The 17,704-nt window shown below is 49.1% G+C and overlaps 3 pseudogenes; all 3 read right to left on the bottom strand.

Annotated features, from left to right (window-relative positions):
- Nucleotides 1–7,784: 7,784 nt before the first annotated feature.
- LOC141155654 (U2 spliceosomal RNA) lies at nt 7,785–7,885 on the bottom strand (annotated as a pseudogene).
- An 8,091-nt stretch (nt 7,886–15,976) lies between these two features.
- On the bottom strand, nt 15,977–16,077 carry LOC141155652 (U2 spliceosomal RNA; annotated as a pseudogene).
- A 743-nt stretch (nt 16,078–16,820) lies between these two features.
- LOC141155653 (U2 spliceosomal RNA) lies at nt 16,821–16,921 on the bottom strand (annotated as a pseudogene).
- Nucleotides 16,922–17,704: the final 783 nt, after the last annotated feature.

Here is a 17,704-nt window from a genome sequence, read left to right as displayed (position 1 = left end):
CTCAAGCAAACTCACATTCAATTTCCACACACCTCTCGCATGCACCCGCCAAAAATCCCCTCTAAACTCACCTTTCAGGCATACATGGTCCTAAAAATTAACTGAAAATTGAGAAAAACCATCACATATTATAATTTTAGAAAAAAACATCCTATCAATCCTAGATGTTATCCCACCCCTGTCAGCTTTATAGGTTGGTGGTGGTGGCTTCCCCAAACAAACCTCAGCAGCATCAAAAAAGAAAAAATCAGAAATAATGTTTGCCATTTTTTTTCCTGAGGCATCAACTTTCCCCTCAGTTACACAGTTAAAATCACCTGTTACTATCACAGGGATCCTACCAGGTAATTCTAAACATAATTTATCTAATAAACTTAACCTGTCTTCTTATTTTGTAGGACCATAAATATTTATAATTTTAACTTTCCACCCCCTCCTACACACAACTTCAGAGATGCAACGACCCACCTATATTACCTTATAATATTCAAAAACAATATTTCTATTATTTAATACTATCCCAACTCCATCATTTTTATTCCCACTAGAGCCAGACCAGATATGCTGGCTGTATGGCCAATCAGTGTCTTCCAGGGGTTCTTCAATACCACACTCCTGTAGACACATAATATCAAAGGAATGGTTATGTAAGAAGTCCAGAATCACAGATCTTCTAACTCAAGACTTTAGAAGTCTTACATTAAGGGACGCAATGTCCCAATTTGTTTTAGAGACCATTCATTGGCTCAACAAACCACAAACTCAGTCTCAGAAAAAAAATGCCTTCCTTTTCACACATTCTCCCCCCCCCAATGTCCCACGCGCCTCAAGAAAGGGGGGGTAGAGAGGATAACTAATTAATGAACAAACGAGCAGCGGTCCCCCCTGCTTCCCAGTCTGTAGGCTTCCAACAGACTGAAGCTGGCTGCTCCAGCACAGCCAGATAAAAGCCAGGAGCCCATTATGACACGTGCAATGTCTGTTCCATTCTTGCATTATTCCATTGTCCCATTGTTCCATTGCCCCCTAACAATGGGACAATGGAATAATGCAAGAATGAGGTTCAGGGTGAGGAATATGCGGTCCAGACTCACAGCTACTGAGACTTGACCGTGTGGAAGACAAGGTGGTGGTGGTGGCTAAGTGACTTGAAGCATTATTCGCTATCCAACCAATAACCTTTTCATACTGCTCTGTGTTCAATAGTGGTGTTCGGCAGTCCCCTATTAATTGGGACAGGAAGGTCGAGCAAGAAGATGTGGGTGTTTGTTTGGGCACAATTTCAGCTTGCCCACGACCTCGGCCTCTGCATGCACCATCACTATCACGTCCAGTTCCCCGTCCCTTACCACGTGCCTTGCCCATTTTAAATGGAGTACAATATCTTCCACTCTCACAACAAATGGCTGAATTTGGAGCGAACTTATATGTGATCTATGTGATGGACAAACCACAGTTTTAAATACCTGGCCTGTAGGTAACTATTTTGAACAGCAAACTGGTGTCAATTCCTTCACTGACACACTGAAACAAATTTTTAATGGAGGCCAGAAATGGCAGTATTTTCTGAAAACGTATATGTGATCCGTGTGACGAAGAAAACACAGTTTTAAATACCTGGCCTGTAGGTAACTATTTTGAACAGCAATCTGGTGTCAATTGCTCACTGACACAGTGCAACAAATTTTTAATGGAGGTCAGAAATGGCAGTATTTTCTGAAAACGTATATGTGATCCGTGTGACGGAGAAAATACAGTTTTAAATACCTGGCCTGTAGGTATTGTGACAGTGTCGCTGGTTTTATATGTGAGGGGAGGTATGTGTCACTCAGGATGCTCTCCTCTGTGAGCTAAGACCTACTTTATTTTTCAGCCAGCGTGTTATATGCTGGTAGATTTACTCTGTTAAAGGGAGTGCGGTTTTATGGGAATGGCAAAGAGGGCGGGACGCCTTCCCCCTACCTCCCCTCAGGGTGTGGCTGAGCAATGTGTAAAAGCTCAGTCCTGTTTTTTTTTCTCTGGAGTGTGGTCTGGAGAGGGAAGTCTCCAGACCGTATTGCGGAAGCTGCAGAGCTTGTTACTTGGACTGTGCAGTTTATGCTACCGAGAGCGGGCGGAACCCGCTCATCTATGGACTGAGCTAGACTTTGTTTATTGTTTTTTTTTCTCCTGCGAAACCCTGCTGGTTTTATGCCAGATAATAAACCAGCAGGAACGTAACCTGAGAACGTGTGTCCTGAGTCTGCCTCCGGGAGAGCCGAGCGAGTCGTCTTGCCACAGTATCTATTTTGAACAGCAATCTGATGTCAATTGCTTCACTGACACACTGAAACAAATTTTTAATGGAGGTCAGAAATGGCAGTATTTTCTGAAAAAGTATATGTGATCCGTGTGACGCAGAAAACACAGTTTTAAATACCTGGCCTGTTGGCAACTATTTTGAACAGCAAACTGGTGTCAATTGCTTCACTGACACACTGAAAATTTTTTTAATGGAGGCCAGAAATGGCAGTATTTTCTGAAAACGTATATGTAATCCCTGTGACGAGAAAACACAGTTTTAACTAGCTGGATTTTTAGCTCTGTAATATGGAAAGGACCTGGCTGTATTCTGCAGTGCCAACAAGCAAAATGCGCAGAAAAACTGTGTTCTCTGGATTGATTTTTAAGCAAATAATGAGGATTAAGATCCAAAAAAAATTATTCCTGGCCCCTGAGACCTGGGCCTATTTCTAGAAATATCTAATAGCAGCAGACAAAACTGGAATGGAGCGTCTTGTGCTATGTTCACTGCTGTCTGCTATATACCCTGCCTGCCTATATACACTGCCTGCCTGATATCTCTGCAGATAGATTAGTCCTCAGAAGGACTGTTTGTTGAGATGGATATGTGTCTCTAATATAGTTTGGTACACCTACACTAACTAGAAACAAGCAAATCTCTCCCTAGCTCAGCAGATCCTCTCCCTACACTGTCTGATTCTGTAGTGACTGTGACGAGCATGGCGGCGCCAGGTCTGATATAGACCTGATGACGCTGTGCAGCCAGCCAGTCACTGTAATGCCACAACCAACATGGCTACGGCATTAAAGTGAGTGGCAGGCAATCCCTGCTCGTTCATTGGCTCTGTAAAGAGCGCCAAACATGCAGGGAGGAGACCCGAGCTCCCGCCGAGCAACCCTGGAAATACTTGCCGAGCGCCGAGCATGTTGAGCAGTGACATGCTCGGGCGAGCACCGAGCAGTAGCGAACATTTTCACTCATCTCTAGTGAAAATACACTGCTCAAACAATAAAGGGAATACTCAAATAACACATCCTAGATCTGAGTGAATGAAATATTCTAATTGAATACTTTGCTCTGTACAAAGTTGAATGTGCTAACAACAAAATCACACAAAAATCATCAATAAACATCAAATTTATTAACCAATGGAGGCCTGAATTTGGAGTTACCCCCAAAATTAAAGTGGAAAAACACACTACAGGCTGATCCAACTTTGATGTAATGTCTCCTGTGGGATCTCCTCCCAGACCTGGACTAAAGCATCCGCCAACTCCTGGACAGTCTGTGGTGCAATGTGACGTTTGTGAATGGCGCGAGACATGATGTCCCAGATGTGCTCAATCGGATTCAGGTTTGGGGAACGGGTGGGCCAGTCCGTACCTTCAATGCCTTCGTCTTTCAGGAACTGCTGACACACTCCAGCCACATGAGGTCTGGCATTGTCCTGTATTAGGAGGAACCCAGGGCCAACCGCACCAGCATATGGTCTCACAAGGGGTCTGAGGATCTCATCTCGGTACCTAATGGCAGTCAGGCTACCTCTGGCGAGCACATGGAGGGCTGTGCGGCCCTCCAAAGAAATGCCACCCCACACCATTACTGACCCACTGCCAAACCGGTCATGCTGAGGGATGTTGCAGGCAGCAGATCGCTCTCCACGGCATCTCCAGACTCTGTCACGTCTGTCACACGTGCTCAGTGTGAACTTGCTTTCATCTGTGAAGACACAGGGTACCAGTGGTGACTTTGCCAATCCTGGTGTTCTGTGGCAAATGCCAAGCATCCTGCATGGTGTTTGGCTGTGAGCACAACCCCCATCTGTGGACATCGGGCCCTCATACCACCCTCATGGAGTCGGTTTCTAACCGTTTGTGCAGACACATGCACATTTGTGGCCTGCTGGAGGTCATTTTGCAGGGCTCTGTCAGTGCTCCTCCTGTTCCTCCTTGCACAAAGGCGGAGGTAACGGTCCTGCTGCTGGGTTGCTGCCTTCCTATGGCCCCCTCCACGTCTCCTGTTGTACTGGCCTGTCTCCTGGTAGCGACACTAGCCTCTGGACACTACGCTAACAGACACAGCAAACCTTCTTGCCACAGCTCGCACTGATGTGTCATCCTGGATGAGCTGCACTACCTGAGCAACTTCTGTGGGTTGTAGCGTCCGTCTCATGCTACCAACATTCAAAAGTGATCAAAACATCAGCCAGAAGCATTGGTACTGAGATGTGGTCTGTGGTCCCCACCTGCAGAACCACTCCTTTATTGAGGGTGTCTTGATAATTGAAAATAATTTCCATCTATTGTCTATTTCACAGCATGTGAAATTGATTGACAATCAGTGTTGCTTCCTAAGTGGACAGTTTGATTTCACAGAAGTTTGATTTACTTGGAGTTATATCCCCCCCCCAATGTCCCACGCACCTCAAGACTGGGGGGGGGGGGGGTAGAGAGGATAACTAATCAATGACTAAATGAGCAGCGGTCCCCTGTGCTTCCCAGTCTGTAGGCTCCCTACAGACTAAAGCTGGCTGCTGAATTACTGCCAGAAAAAAGCCAGGAGAGCATTATGACACGTGCAATGTCTGTTTCATTCTTCCATTCTTGCATTATTCCATTGTCCCATTGTTCCATTGCCCCATTGTTCCATTGCCCCCTAACAATGGGACAATGGAATAATGCAAGAATGGAAGAATAGAACAGACATTGCACGTGTCATAATGGGCTCCTGGCTTTTATCTAGCTGTGCTGCAGCAGCCAGCTTCAGTCTGTAGGGAGCCTACAGACTGGGAAGCAGGGGGAACTGCTGCTCGTTTGTCCAATAATTACCCTCTCTACTCCTGACCCTTCCTGGTCTTGAGGCCCGTGGGACATTAGTGGGGAGAGGAGAATGTGTGAAAAGAGGTGGACGTACAGAAGATGTATTAGATATTAAACTGATAAGAAAAGATAAAAGGTTTCAACGCAATTTTATTGATTCAAAAGCATATTTACAAAGGTTTAAAAAAGAACATTTATAACATTACAATAAAATGATAAAACATGATAATAATAAAGTCAATGTTTTTAAAAACACAATTTTCCATCAGAAAACCATTGTAACAATTAAGAAAATCATAATTACAGATGTACTTAGATTTATTTAATAACCACTAATTGTGTTCCATAATTGTACACATCACATTGAAGCTGCTTCTTTTGCTCCATACAGTTTTTTATCTCTGAGATAGTAAATATACATTTCATTTGAAGCAATGTAGGGATCTTTAGGGACCTCACATTTAATGAGGAGATTTTAAGAGGAACAGACATTAAGGGGAATCAGAATCAGAAGATGAGAAAAAGGTAATACACGGCACCTCCTCCTCCGTATCTCCAGGGGTCAGGATTTGTTTAATATTACCGGGATCCGAAGCAGGCAGAAAGGCATCATCCATTTTTGGCTCCTCATCTGGACCTCGACATCCATGTTTTCTTTGGATATCAGGTTGCTTTATGTCCTCCCGTTGTCTTTTCAGAGGCTGGGAGCTGTCCATCTTTTCCGAGTCCTGTGCATCTGCAGTCCTCATGGAGGTCTGGTCTATGGAACGGGTGTCATCCCTCTGGGTCATCTCGTCCTCTGGTCTGGTCATGGAACTACTACGACTTCTGGTTCGAGGACCAGGACCCGACTGGGATTTAGCAGGGTCTTTTTTACTTCGCGCCCTAGAGGTCTCTCTTTCCGACACACTGGTTGATCGATTAAGGAGCGTACCCTTTTTGCCCCTACCCAAGATCCCCGTTGATGGTGTGGCGAATCTGGTTCTTGCTTAATCGGGGTACTAGAGGTCTCCTCAGTTCCACACCATGCTGGTGGTGCATTCGTGCTGGATGAGGACCCTTCCTCTTGACTCTGAGATACGGCAACATCTAGAGCCAGAACATCGATCAATTCCACACAGAGGGAAGCCTCAGTAAATCTTACGGAACCCCTACGACCATCCTTCTGTGGAACCACCAGCGGGCCCTCTGATGGAGCCGGTAAAGGATTTGGTCCAGACCCGTCAGCGTGCGCCAACCCAGGTCCAGGGGCAGGTGTAGTCATACTCCCTCCGGAGTATTCTTGGATAGTCAGTTGACCTGACTTAAACGTATCATCTGTTTTTGTCCTTTTGCTCGGACAATTCCTGAAGGCATGACCTGCCTTCCCACATAGGTTACATACGATTTCAGAGTCACATGTGGCGGAGGTGTGCCCACTCTTACCGCACTTGTTACAAAAGACTACATGAGCCCTTGTGCAACTTCCTCGCGTATGCCCATATTCACGACAATTCCGGCATTGAAGGGGCATTCCTGGGTAACGTAGGAATCCCCTGACATTACCAATGGCAAAATTAGCAGGCGGGTGGCGAAGACCACCGATGCCGCTATGATCCGGATGGAACTTAACCAGGTATTTCCTCTTCCCATTCCAGAAGCGCTGGAAGTTGAGGATATCATGTGAGAAGCGCACTGACTTGCAGTAACGCTTCAAAAAGGTTTCGATATCGCCCTCAGAGAGGGTCAGAAGATCACCAAAGGTACTTCCTCTTCACCGTACAGGAAGTCAAAGCTCAGCCCGTTCAGTCTCTCATCGTCCTTGTCCGCAACCATCAGTGCTGCTTGGATATTATCACAGCATGATTTAGCCATAAAGGAAATGGTACATCGCCCACGAAATTCCAGACGTGCAATGTCTGTTCCATTCTTCCATTATTCCATTGTCCCATTGTTTCATTGCCCCCTAACAATGGGACAATGGAATAATGCAAGAGTGGAAGAATGGAACAGACATTGCACGTGTCATAATGGGCTCCTGGCTCTTATTTAGCTGTGCTGCAGCAGCCAGCTTCAGTCTGTAGGTAGGTCTCTTAGAGAGGTATTCACATTGGTAGGTCCTGACATCGAGAAACGCCTTACCGCGGCTGTCAGGTACACATGAATTGGCCAATTTATGCGCTAAGATTTCTCATTTATTTACAGCAGTAATGCTATTCATTTTCCATACTTCATATTTCATGCGCTAAAAAAATTTTTCAAAAAATTTTTCATTTATTTCTATTTTTTATAGCAGTTATGCTATTCATATTTCATATTTCACATCTATATACTCAGTGTTACAGTGTGCTACTTTATTTGTTCATTCTGTAGGTAGCCTACAGACTGGGAAGCAGGGGAAACCACTGCTCGTTTGTTCAATAATTAGTTACCCTCTTTACCCCCCACCCTTCCCGGTCTTGAGGCACGTGGGATGGAATAATTCAAGAATGGAAGAATGGAACAGACATTGCACATGTCATAATGGGCTCCTGGCTTTTATATAGCTGTGCTACAGCAGCCAGCTTCAGTCTGTAGAGAGCCTACAGACTGGGCAGCAGGGGGGACTGCTACTCATTTGTTCAATAATTAGTTACCTTCTCTACCCCCCACCACCCTTCTCGGTCTTGAGGCTCATGGGACATTAGGGGGGAGAGGAGAGGAGAATGTGTGAAAATAGATGGACTTATAGGGAACGTATCAGATATTAAACTGATAAGAAAAGATACTACACTTTATCTTAGCTAAAAGGGCGAGAAGCGATTATCTGAATTGGTTTTGGCCTATGGCTGCACCCTGGCCCCAAGAAGGCACCCATTGTAGGGATAGGGACAAAGACTCCCATTAGGAAGACATGTTATTCATCAATAGACACCTTAAAACCCACAGCTATACTGCTTGTTGCAGATGCACCCCACACGTTTTTAATCTGCATAAGTCCACCTATTTTCACACATTCCCCCCCCCCCAATGCCCCACGCGCCTCAAGACAGATAGAGATGATAACTAATTATTGAACAAATGAGCAGCGGTTCCCCCTGCTTCCCAGTCTGTAGGCTCCATACAGATTGAAGCTGGCTGCTGCAGCACTGCCAGATAAAAGCCAGGAGCCCATTATGACACGTGCAGTGTCTGTTCCATTCTTCCATTCTTGCATTGTCCCATTGTTCCATTGCCCCCTAACAATGGGGCAATGGAATAATGCAAGAATGGAAGAATGGAACAGACATTGCACGTGTCATAATGAGCTCCTGGATTTTAACTAGCTGTGCTGCAGCAGCCAGCTTCAGTCTGTAAGGAGCCTACAGACTGGGAAGCAGGGGGGACCGCTGCTCGTTTGTTTCAAGAAAAGATGTGTGGCGCCCCTACGGGTCCAATTGCCACAGAGGTACTGCATCTCAGCCAGAGGTGTGGTACCCCACTCTCAGGTAAGGAGGGAGCACTACCCGGGAATCAACCACTCACATCCAACACTACATCACCTCATAAGGGAAGATCCAGATTGCTCCTAAGGGAGAGCACAGGCCTGGTCCCTGTCAGGAGGGTGAAACTAAGTGAAGGAAGTGGGTGGAGGAAGTAGTTTAGGGGAGCACTGAAGGAAGAGTATAAAAGACAGGTAGAAACATCTAGAAATGGCCAGTCTCCTGTTCCAGTGCTTTGAGCAGGAGTTCAGTTGGGTTCTGAGGAGTGAAGTGAGGAGTGGGGCCCAGTCAGAGGGGACCAGCAGTAGGAGAGTGAGGAGAGAACACCGGAGCAGTGAGAGGAGCTCCAGACATAGAAGGGATCCTAGGGGCACGGCGAGTGCGGGATGCCACCCGTGAGCCCGAATTCACGCTGACTGTGGAGGGATCAAGGCCGCAGTAGGGGACCGTCCCCAGACTAGTGGAGTACATTAAGGCTCAGCTAGCAAACCAGAGGTTGCGGTATCTTCATGTGCCATAGCCAAAACCCACACATAATCGCTGAAAAGGTGGCCATATAGGACCAAGGGGACAGACTGGACATCGCCTGACAAGGCCCGCGGCCACTGGTTTGGGACACTGTGTGTGAGGCGCAGGGCAGTAGGGAGAGAGCCAGCACAGAGAGACGACCTGGAGAGGTACACAGAAAGGGGTCCCGTTCAAGTACTTCTAAGTTATCTGAGAGTTGGCTGGATCACTTTCACGGAGGATACAGGATGACATGGGCGGTTATTATCTGGCAGTTGTAACCTGGGGCATCTTGATAACTGTGAGTAAATACTTGAAGACCGCACCACGCAGAGTCCTTCACTTAATTGCTGCGTCACCTGCGTTGCACAACACGGCGGCCCCTCTATAGCCGCATACCACGGGTGGCGTCACAAACTTTATTTCCCTAAACTTTATTTCCCCAATTGACTGCTCTTTATTGACCGCCCTGGGCCACGGACCGGGTCACTGCCACCATGACTACCCCCAAATAGAAAGGACCGGCCCGGCTACCGAGTACCCCACGGCCCCAGGGGGCGCGTGAGATGCTACACTTGATCTTAGCCAAAAGGCAGAGAAGCGATTACCTGAATTGGTTTTGGCCTATGGCTGCACCCTGGCCCCAAGAAGGCACCCATTGTAGGGATAGGGACAAAGACTCCCCTTAGGAAGACATATTGTTGTAGCATCGGCGTCTCTGCCTCCTGCCGGGTAGAGACGCCGATCCCCTCACCGCTGCGGTCCCGGTCCGGCATCCTTCAGCTCCCCTGCTGCTCCCCGGGGTGCGTGCACCTTGCGCAGTCTCCCAGACAATGTACTTAGGGCGCACGTGCGCGCACTCCCTCCCTCTTAAAGGGGCCACGAGCGCTGCCCTAAAGAGTCCCCGGCCAATGTCCGGAGGACTACTCCATTGTAAAGCACCTCCTTCAAAATAGATTGTTGTTTGTGTGCTAAGACTCAGCCCTCAGGTTCCAGTGTCCGCCAGCCTGTCTATCAGCCGTGCCAGCCTGCCTGTCTATCAGCCGTGCCCGCCTGCTTGTTTATCAGCCGTGTCCGCCAGGCTGTCTATCAGCCGTGCCCGCCTGCTCACCTACCCGCACTACCTGTCAGTCTACCTGCCGAGCCCGCCTGCTTGCCTACCTGCATCACCTGTCAGTCTACCTGCCGTGCCCGCCTGCTTTCCTACTCGCATCACCTGTCTGTCTATCGGCCATGCTCATCTGCTGTACCTGTCAGCTGTACCTCTCACACAAGGTTGGTCCCAGAGTGGCACCTGGTTCACCTTCCCTGTCCCTCCCTGGTTCATGGAGTCGACTAAGCCGCCATGTGGCCAGGGTCGGTCCGGGTAGGCACTTAGTTACACCCCTCTGGTCCTTCCTTGCATCACAGCACAGAGGTTCCACCACCCGGATCCGTAACAGTTTGCATAGGCCATGGAATCCGGTGGCTCCCAAGCACCTTTGTTCTAAGACCTGTACCAAGAGGTCTCTTGCCAGAGATCCCAACAAGATACTATCCTGTCCTATCTGCGGACAGTCAACTCCCGCCTGGACGTGCTGTCCATCCCGACTGTGTCCGCCTCTAACCGAGCGGCCCTCGCTTCGGCGGCACCTCAACACAGTGGCGCTGTGGCACCCGGCTTTGGACCCCGGCTTTCTGCGCCTCCACGTTTTGGTGGCGACCCTGCCCTCTGTCGGGACTTCATAAATCAGTGCACGCTGCACTTTGAACTCCTGACACACCAGTTCACCTCTGACCAGGCCAAGGTGGCATTCATCATGTCTCACCTCACCGGAGAGGCGTTTGCGTGGCTTAATCCTCTGTGGGAGAGAGGGGATCCTCTGGTGTCCGATCTCCAGGCCTTCTTCGCAGCTTTCTGGAAGGTGTTCGATGAGCCTGGACAAAAATCTTCTACTGCCTCCTCACTTCTCCGACTCCGCCAAGGGAGTCTTTCTGTGGGACAGTATGCCGTGCGTTTCCGAACCCTCGCATCTGAACTTGCCAGGAACAATGAGTCTCTGGTGTCCACCTTTTGGGAGGGCCTTTCCGGACGGATCAAGGATGAGCTAACCAGTCGTGACTTACCTCCCTCCCTGGACGACCTGGTGTCATTAGTTACCCGGATTGACATCCGTTTTCTGGAGCGTGCTAAGTAGACGACCCATGAGAGGAAACCTCTGCGTCTCGCTCCAACCTTCCAAAGTCCAGTCTCGCAACCAGCATTCCCCCGGGTGTCTTCTCCAGAGTCAATGCAAATTGACCAAGTTAAGATGATCAAGTCTCGCCAGGAGACCCACCGCGCTGAGGAGCGTTGCTTCTACTGTGGCAATACAGAGCATCAGATCCGCTCCTACCCGGTGACACTGGGAAACTCTAGTGTCTAGGACCGCTCGGAGAGTTCTTCCTCTCCGCCCTTGACTCTGTCCGTTTCTGTTACCAGTGGTGAGACCTGCTTCGTCGAGACTGCCTATCTGGATTCTGGAGCCGCTGGGAATCTCATTAAACAGGCCATTGTGGAGTGTTTTCAGATTCCTACCATACGTCTGGCTGATCCTTTAGCGGTTTCCTCTGTGGATGGAAAGCTTCTCTTTGAAACCATATTGTTTGTCACTGAGCCGGTAACTCCTTTAAGTGCTATCCGGTCTCTCTCATCCCCTCTTGCTTGGTCTGCCTTGGTTACAGAGACATGAGCCCGTCCTGAATTGGAGCTCGGGTGAGGTGCTCCGTTGGGGTCAGGAATGCCATAAGTCCTGTCTGGTTCCGGTTCGTCCTGCTCAACCCCCGTCTACTCCAGCTAGCCTACTTGGCCTGCCGGCACCCTACTGGTCATATGCGGACATCTTTGATAAAAAGGAGGCAGAGACACTACCACCTCATAGGCCGTATGATTGCCTCATCGACCTAATACCTGGTGCTTCACCTCCTCACGGGCGAATCTATACCTTGTCGCTGGCCGAGATCCTTGCTATGTTTGAATACATAGAAGAGAACCTTGCTAGGGGATTTATCCAGAAATCCACCTCTCCAGCTGGAGCAGGATTCTTCTTCGTCAAAAAGAAAGACGGCTCTCTTCATCCTTGTGTCGACTATAGGGGCCTAAACCAGATTACATCAAAAATAAGTACCCCCTGCCTCTCATCTTGGAGCTGTTTGACCGCCTAAAAGGCGCGAAGATCTTCACTAAGCTCGATCTTCGTGGGGCGTAAAATCTGGTCCGGATTCGCCTGGCAGATGAGTGGAAGACGGCATTCAACACTCGGGATGGTCACTACGAGCATCGCGTGATGCCCTTCGGTCTCTGTAATGCTCCAGCCGTCTTCCAGGAGTTAGTAAACGACATCTTCCGAGATCTGCTGTATTCCTGTGTGGTGGTCTACCTGGACGATATCTTGGTGTTCTCCCCTGATCTGCCCTCTCACCGGAGGGATGTTCGTCATGTCCCGCTGACGCTCTGGAAGAATCGCCTGTATGCTAAGTACGAGAAATGCCTCTTTGAGCAGACCTCCCTACCATTTCTGGGGTATATCATCCCTGAGACCAGACTGTGGATGAATCCCGAGAAGGTGTCCACAGTCTTAAAGTGGCCCCGACCTGAGGGGTTGAAGGCTATTCAGCGGTTTCTGGGATTTGCTAACTATTACCACCTGTTCATTCCTCATTTCTCCTCCCGGACTGCTCCCATCTCTGCTCTCACCCGTAAAGGAGCAAATCCCAGGGAATGGACTTCCAAGGCGGAGAATGCCTTTGTCTCTCTTAAACAAGCCTTCTCCTCCGCTCCAGTGCTACACCGTCCGTATTGCAATAAACAGTTCTTCCTTGAAGTTGATGCCTCTTCCTCCGGGGCCGGAGCAGTGCTCACCCAGAAATCCTCGCCCGGCGAATGGTGTCCTGCGGCTTCTTCTCCAAACTCTTCTCTCTGTCCGAGCGCAATTACTCCATAGGAGATCGAGAACTGCTGGCCATCAAATTAGTGCTGGAGGAGTGGCGCTACTTGCTTGAGGGGGCTCTGCACTCAGTGGTCATCTACACTGACCATAAAAACCTCGCTTATTTGCAGACCGCCCAAAGACTAAACCCGTGTCAGACCAGATGGTCTTTATTCTTTGCTCGATTTTGCTTCACTCTTCATTACTGCCCGGCAAACAAGAACATTAAAGCCGATGCTCTATCCCGCTCATTTCTGTCTACCGACCAAGAGGAGAAGCCTCTACACATCATTGACCCCTCCAGAATAATGACTGTTGCTCCGTTCGACCTGTCTTATCTACCTCCTGGTAAGACCTTTGTAGCAGCTCAGGATCGGAAGAGGGTCTTACTCTGGGGTTATTCGTCCAAACTTCCTGGTCATGCCGGCCAGAGGAAAATGCTTCTGCTCATTGCCCGACATTATTGGTGGCCCACCCTGCGCAAGGATGTTGCAGATTTTGTCGCGGCGTGTTCCTCTTGTGCCCGTAACAAGATACCTAAGCACCTTCCAGCTGGTCGTCTTCTTCCTCTTTCCATGCCTTCCGCTCCGTGGCAACATATTGCAATGGATTTCATCACGGATCTTCCTGTATCGGCAGGTTGTACTGTCATTTGGGTGGTCGCCGACCACTTCTCCAAGATGGCTCACTTCATCCCTCTGCCTGGTCTTCCATCCACACCTGTGCTGGCTAAGGACTTCATCCATCACATCTTCCGTTTCCTCGGCTTACCCCTCCACATTGTCTCGGACCAGGGAGTTTAGTTCACTTCTCGCTTATGGAGAGCCTCGTGCAAGCTGCTAGATGTCGCTTCGGATTTTTCTTCGGCCTATCATCCTCAGTCCAATGGTCAAGTGGAACGTATCAATCAGATCCTTACCAGTTTTCTTCGGCACTTTGTCAACGCTCACCATAGCGATTGGGTAGAGCTCCTGCCTTGGGCCGAGTTTTACTATAACAGCCATGTGAGTCCTCTGCCAAGTCTCCGTTTTTTGTTGTTTACGGTCGACACCCCCGGATTCCTTTTCCCGTCTCCAAATCAGTGGACAATCCTGCCGCGGAGTCTCTCGTCAGTAAATTTTCAGCGATTTGGGAGGACACTAGATCTGCGCTTCTTCAGTCCTCCGAGCGGATGAAGAAGCATGCTGATAAGAGACGTCTGGATCCGCCTCAATTCCGTCAGGGAGACACGGTCTGGCTTTCCTCCAAATATATCCATCTCAAGATACCATCATACAAGTTGGGTCCGCGGTTCATCGTTCCTTTCGAGATTCTGAACTAAATAAATTCAGTGGCTTACCAGCTGAAACTCCCGGCCTCCTTACGGATTCCCAATTCCTTTCACGTGTCTCTCCTCAAGCCAGTTGTCCATAATTCTTTCTCTGACAATACAGGTACCGCTCCAGCTCCAGTCTCCGCTGAGGACGTCTTTGAGGTAGAAAACATTTTGGCCATCAAGAGGGTAAGAGGAAAGACTTTCTTTCTTGTGGATTGGAAGGGGTTTGGTCCCGAGGAGAGGTCTTGGGTGCCCAGGGAGAACATTCATGCCCTTCGTCTTCTAGAAAAATTTCTTGCGGGCCTAAAGAAGAGGGGGCGTAAAGGGGGGGGTATTGTAGCCTCGGCGTCTCTGCCTCCTTCCGGGCAGAGACGCCGATCCCCTCACCGCCACGGTCCCGGTCCGGCGTCCTCCAGCTCCCCTGCTGCTGCCCGGGGTGCGCGCACCTCGCGCAGTTTCCCGGGCACTGTACTTAGGGTTCGCGCGCGCTCCTTCCCTCTTAAAGGGACCGCGCACGCTGTCCTAAAGAGTCCCCGGCCAATGGCCGGAGGACTACTCCTATTTAAAGCACCTCCTCCAAAATGGAGGTGACTGTGCAAGGTTGTTGTTTGCGTGCTAACACTCTCTTCAGCCCTCAGGTTCCAGTGTCCGCCAGCCTGTCTATTAGCCGTGCCCGCCTGCCTGTCTATCAGCCGTATCCGCCTGCCTCTTTATCAGCCGTGCCCGCCTGCTCACCTACCCGCACCACCTGTCAGTCTACCTGCCGAGCCCGCCTGCTTGCCTAACCGCATCACCTGTCTGTCTACCTGCTGTGCCCGCCTGCTTTCCTACCCGCATCACCTGTCTGTCTACCGGCCGTGCTCATCTGCTGTACCTGTCAGCTTCAGTCATCTGACCCATGGGAGTCGCCTGCTCTCACACAAGGTCAGTCCCAGAGTGGCACCTGGTTCACCTTCCCTGTTCCTCCCTGGCTCACGGAGTCGACTAAACCGCCATGTGGCCAGGGTCAGTGCGGGTAGGCACTTAGTTACGGCCCTCTGATCCCTCCTTGCATCACAGCACAGAGGTTCAACCACCCGGATCCGTGACAGTTGTTCATCAATAGACACCTTAAAACCCACAACTATACTGCTTGTTGCAGATGCACCCCACACATTTTTAATCTGCATAAGTCCAACTATGTTCACACTTTCTCCCCCTCCAATTTCCCACGTGCCTCAAGACCTGGGGGGGGGTAGAGAGGATAACTAATTAATGAACTAACGAGCAGCGGTCCCCCCTGCTTCCCAGTCTGTAGGCTCCCTACAGACTGAAGCTGGCTGCTGCCTCACTGCCAGATAAAAGCCTGGAGCCCATTATGATACAAGCAATGTCTGTTCCATTCTTGAATTCTTGCACTATTCCATTGTCCCATTGTTCCATTGCCCCCTAACAATGGGACAATGGAATAATGCAAGAATGGAAGAATGGAACAGACATTGCACGTGTCATAATGGGCTCCTGGCTTTTATCTAGCTGTGCTGCAGCAGCCAGCTTCAGTCTGTAGGGAGCCTACAGACTGGGAAGCAGGGGAGACCGCTGCTCGTTTGTTTAATAATTTGTTACTCTCTCTACCCCCCACCCTTCCAAAGTCTTGAGGCGCGTGGGACATTAGGGGGGAGAGGAGAATGTGTGAAAATAGGTGGACGTATAGGGGACGTATCAGATATTGAACTGATAAGAAAAGATACTACACTTGATCTTAGCCAAAAGTCTGAGAAGCGATTACCTGAATTGATTTTGGCATATGGCTGCACCGTGGCCCGACAATGGAATAATGCAAGAATGGAACAGACATTGCACATGTCATAATGGGCTCCTGGCTTTTATCTGGCAGTGCTGCAGCAGCCAGCTTCAGTCTGTAGGGAGCCTACAGACTGGGAAGCAGGGGGGACCGCTGCTCATTTGTTCATTAATTAGTTATCCTCTCTACCCCCCCTGGTCCTGAGGCGCATGGGGGATAGGGACAAAGACTCCCCATAGGAAGACATGTTATTCATCAATAGACACCTTAAAACCCACAACTATACTGCTTGTTGCAGATGCATCCCACACGTTTTTAATCTGCATAGGTCCACCTATTTTCACACATTCTCCCCCCCCTCAATGTCCCATGCGCCCTAAGACCGGGGGGTGGTAGAGAGGATAACTAATTAATGAACAAACGAGCAGCAGTCCCCCCTGCTTCCCACTCTGGGCTCCCTACAGACTGAAGCTGACTACTGCCCCCTAACAATGGGACAATGGAATAATGCAAGAATGGAAGAATGGAACAGACATTGCACGTGTCATAATGGGCTCCTGGCTTTTATCTAGCTGTGCTGCAGCAGCCAGCTTCAGTCTGTAGGGAGCCTACAGACTGGGAAGCAGGGGGGACCGCTGCTCATTTGTTCAATAATTAGTTACCCTCTCTACCTCCCACCTTTCCCGGTCTTGAGGCGCGTGGGACATTAGGGGGGAGAGGAGAGGAGAATGTGTGAAAATAGGTGGACGTATAGGGGACGTATCAGATTTTAAATTGATAAGAAAAGATACTACACTTGATCTGAGCGAAAAGGCAGAGAAGCGATTACCTGAATTGTTTTTGGCCTATGACTGCACCCTGGTCCCAAGAAGGCACCCATTGTAGGGATAGGGACAAAGACTCCCCTTAGGAAGACATGTTGTTCATCAATAGACACCTTAAAACTCACAACTATACTGCTTGTTGCAGATGCACCCCACATGTTTTTAATCTGCATATTTTCACACATTCTCCCCCTCCCCCAATGACCTACGCGCCTCAAGACCGGTGGGGGGGGATAGAGAGGTTAACTAATTAATGAACAAATGAGCAGCGGTCCCCCCCTGCTTCCCAGTCTGTAGGCTCCTTACAGACTGAAGCTGGCTGCTGCAGCACTGCCAGATAAAAGCCAGGAGCCCATTATGACACATGCAGTGTCTGTTCCATTCTTCCATTCTTCCATTCTTGCATTATTCCATTATCCCATTGTTCCATTGCCCCCTAACAATGGGACAATGGAATAATGCAAGAAATGAAGAATGGAACAGACATTGCACGTGTCATAATGGGCTCCTGGCTTTTATCGAGCTGTGCTGCAGCAGCCAGCTTCGGTCTGTAGGGAGCCTACAGACTGGGAAGCATGGAGGACCGCTGCTCGTTTGTTCAAAAATTAGTTACCCCCTCTGCTCCATTGCCCCCTAACAATGGAGGAGAATGTGTGAAAATAGGTGGACGTTAATAAATACATCACACTTGTCTACTTTACATCAGCATAATTTCTGAAACATAACAAAAAAATTAGGAAGTTATAAGGGTTAAAATTTACTAGCAAGTTCTAATTTTTCCACTA

Source organism: Phyllobates terribilis, unplaced genomic scaffold (genome assembly GCF_046119375.1).
Source record: "Phyllobates terribilis strain yellow unplaced genomic scaffold, ASM4611937v1 Scaffold_7__3_contigs__length_470593459, whole genome shotgun sequence".
Taxonomy (NCBI): Eukaryota; Metazoa; Chordata; class Amphibia; order Anura; family Dendrobatidae; genus Phyllobates; species Phyllobates terribilis.
The sequence above is the reverse complement of the archived record's forward strand: the minus strand, read 5'-3'. Positions and strand labels throughout refer to the sequence as shown.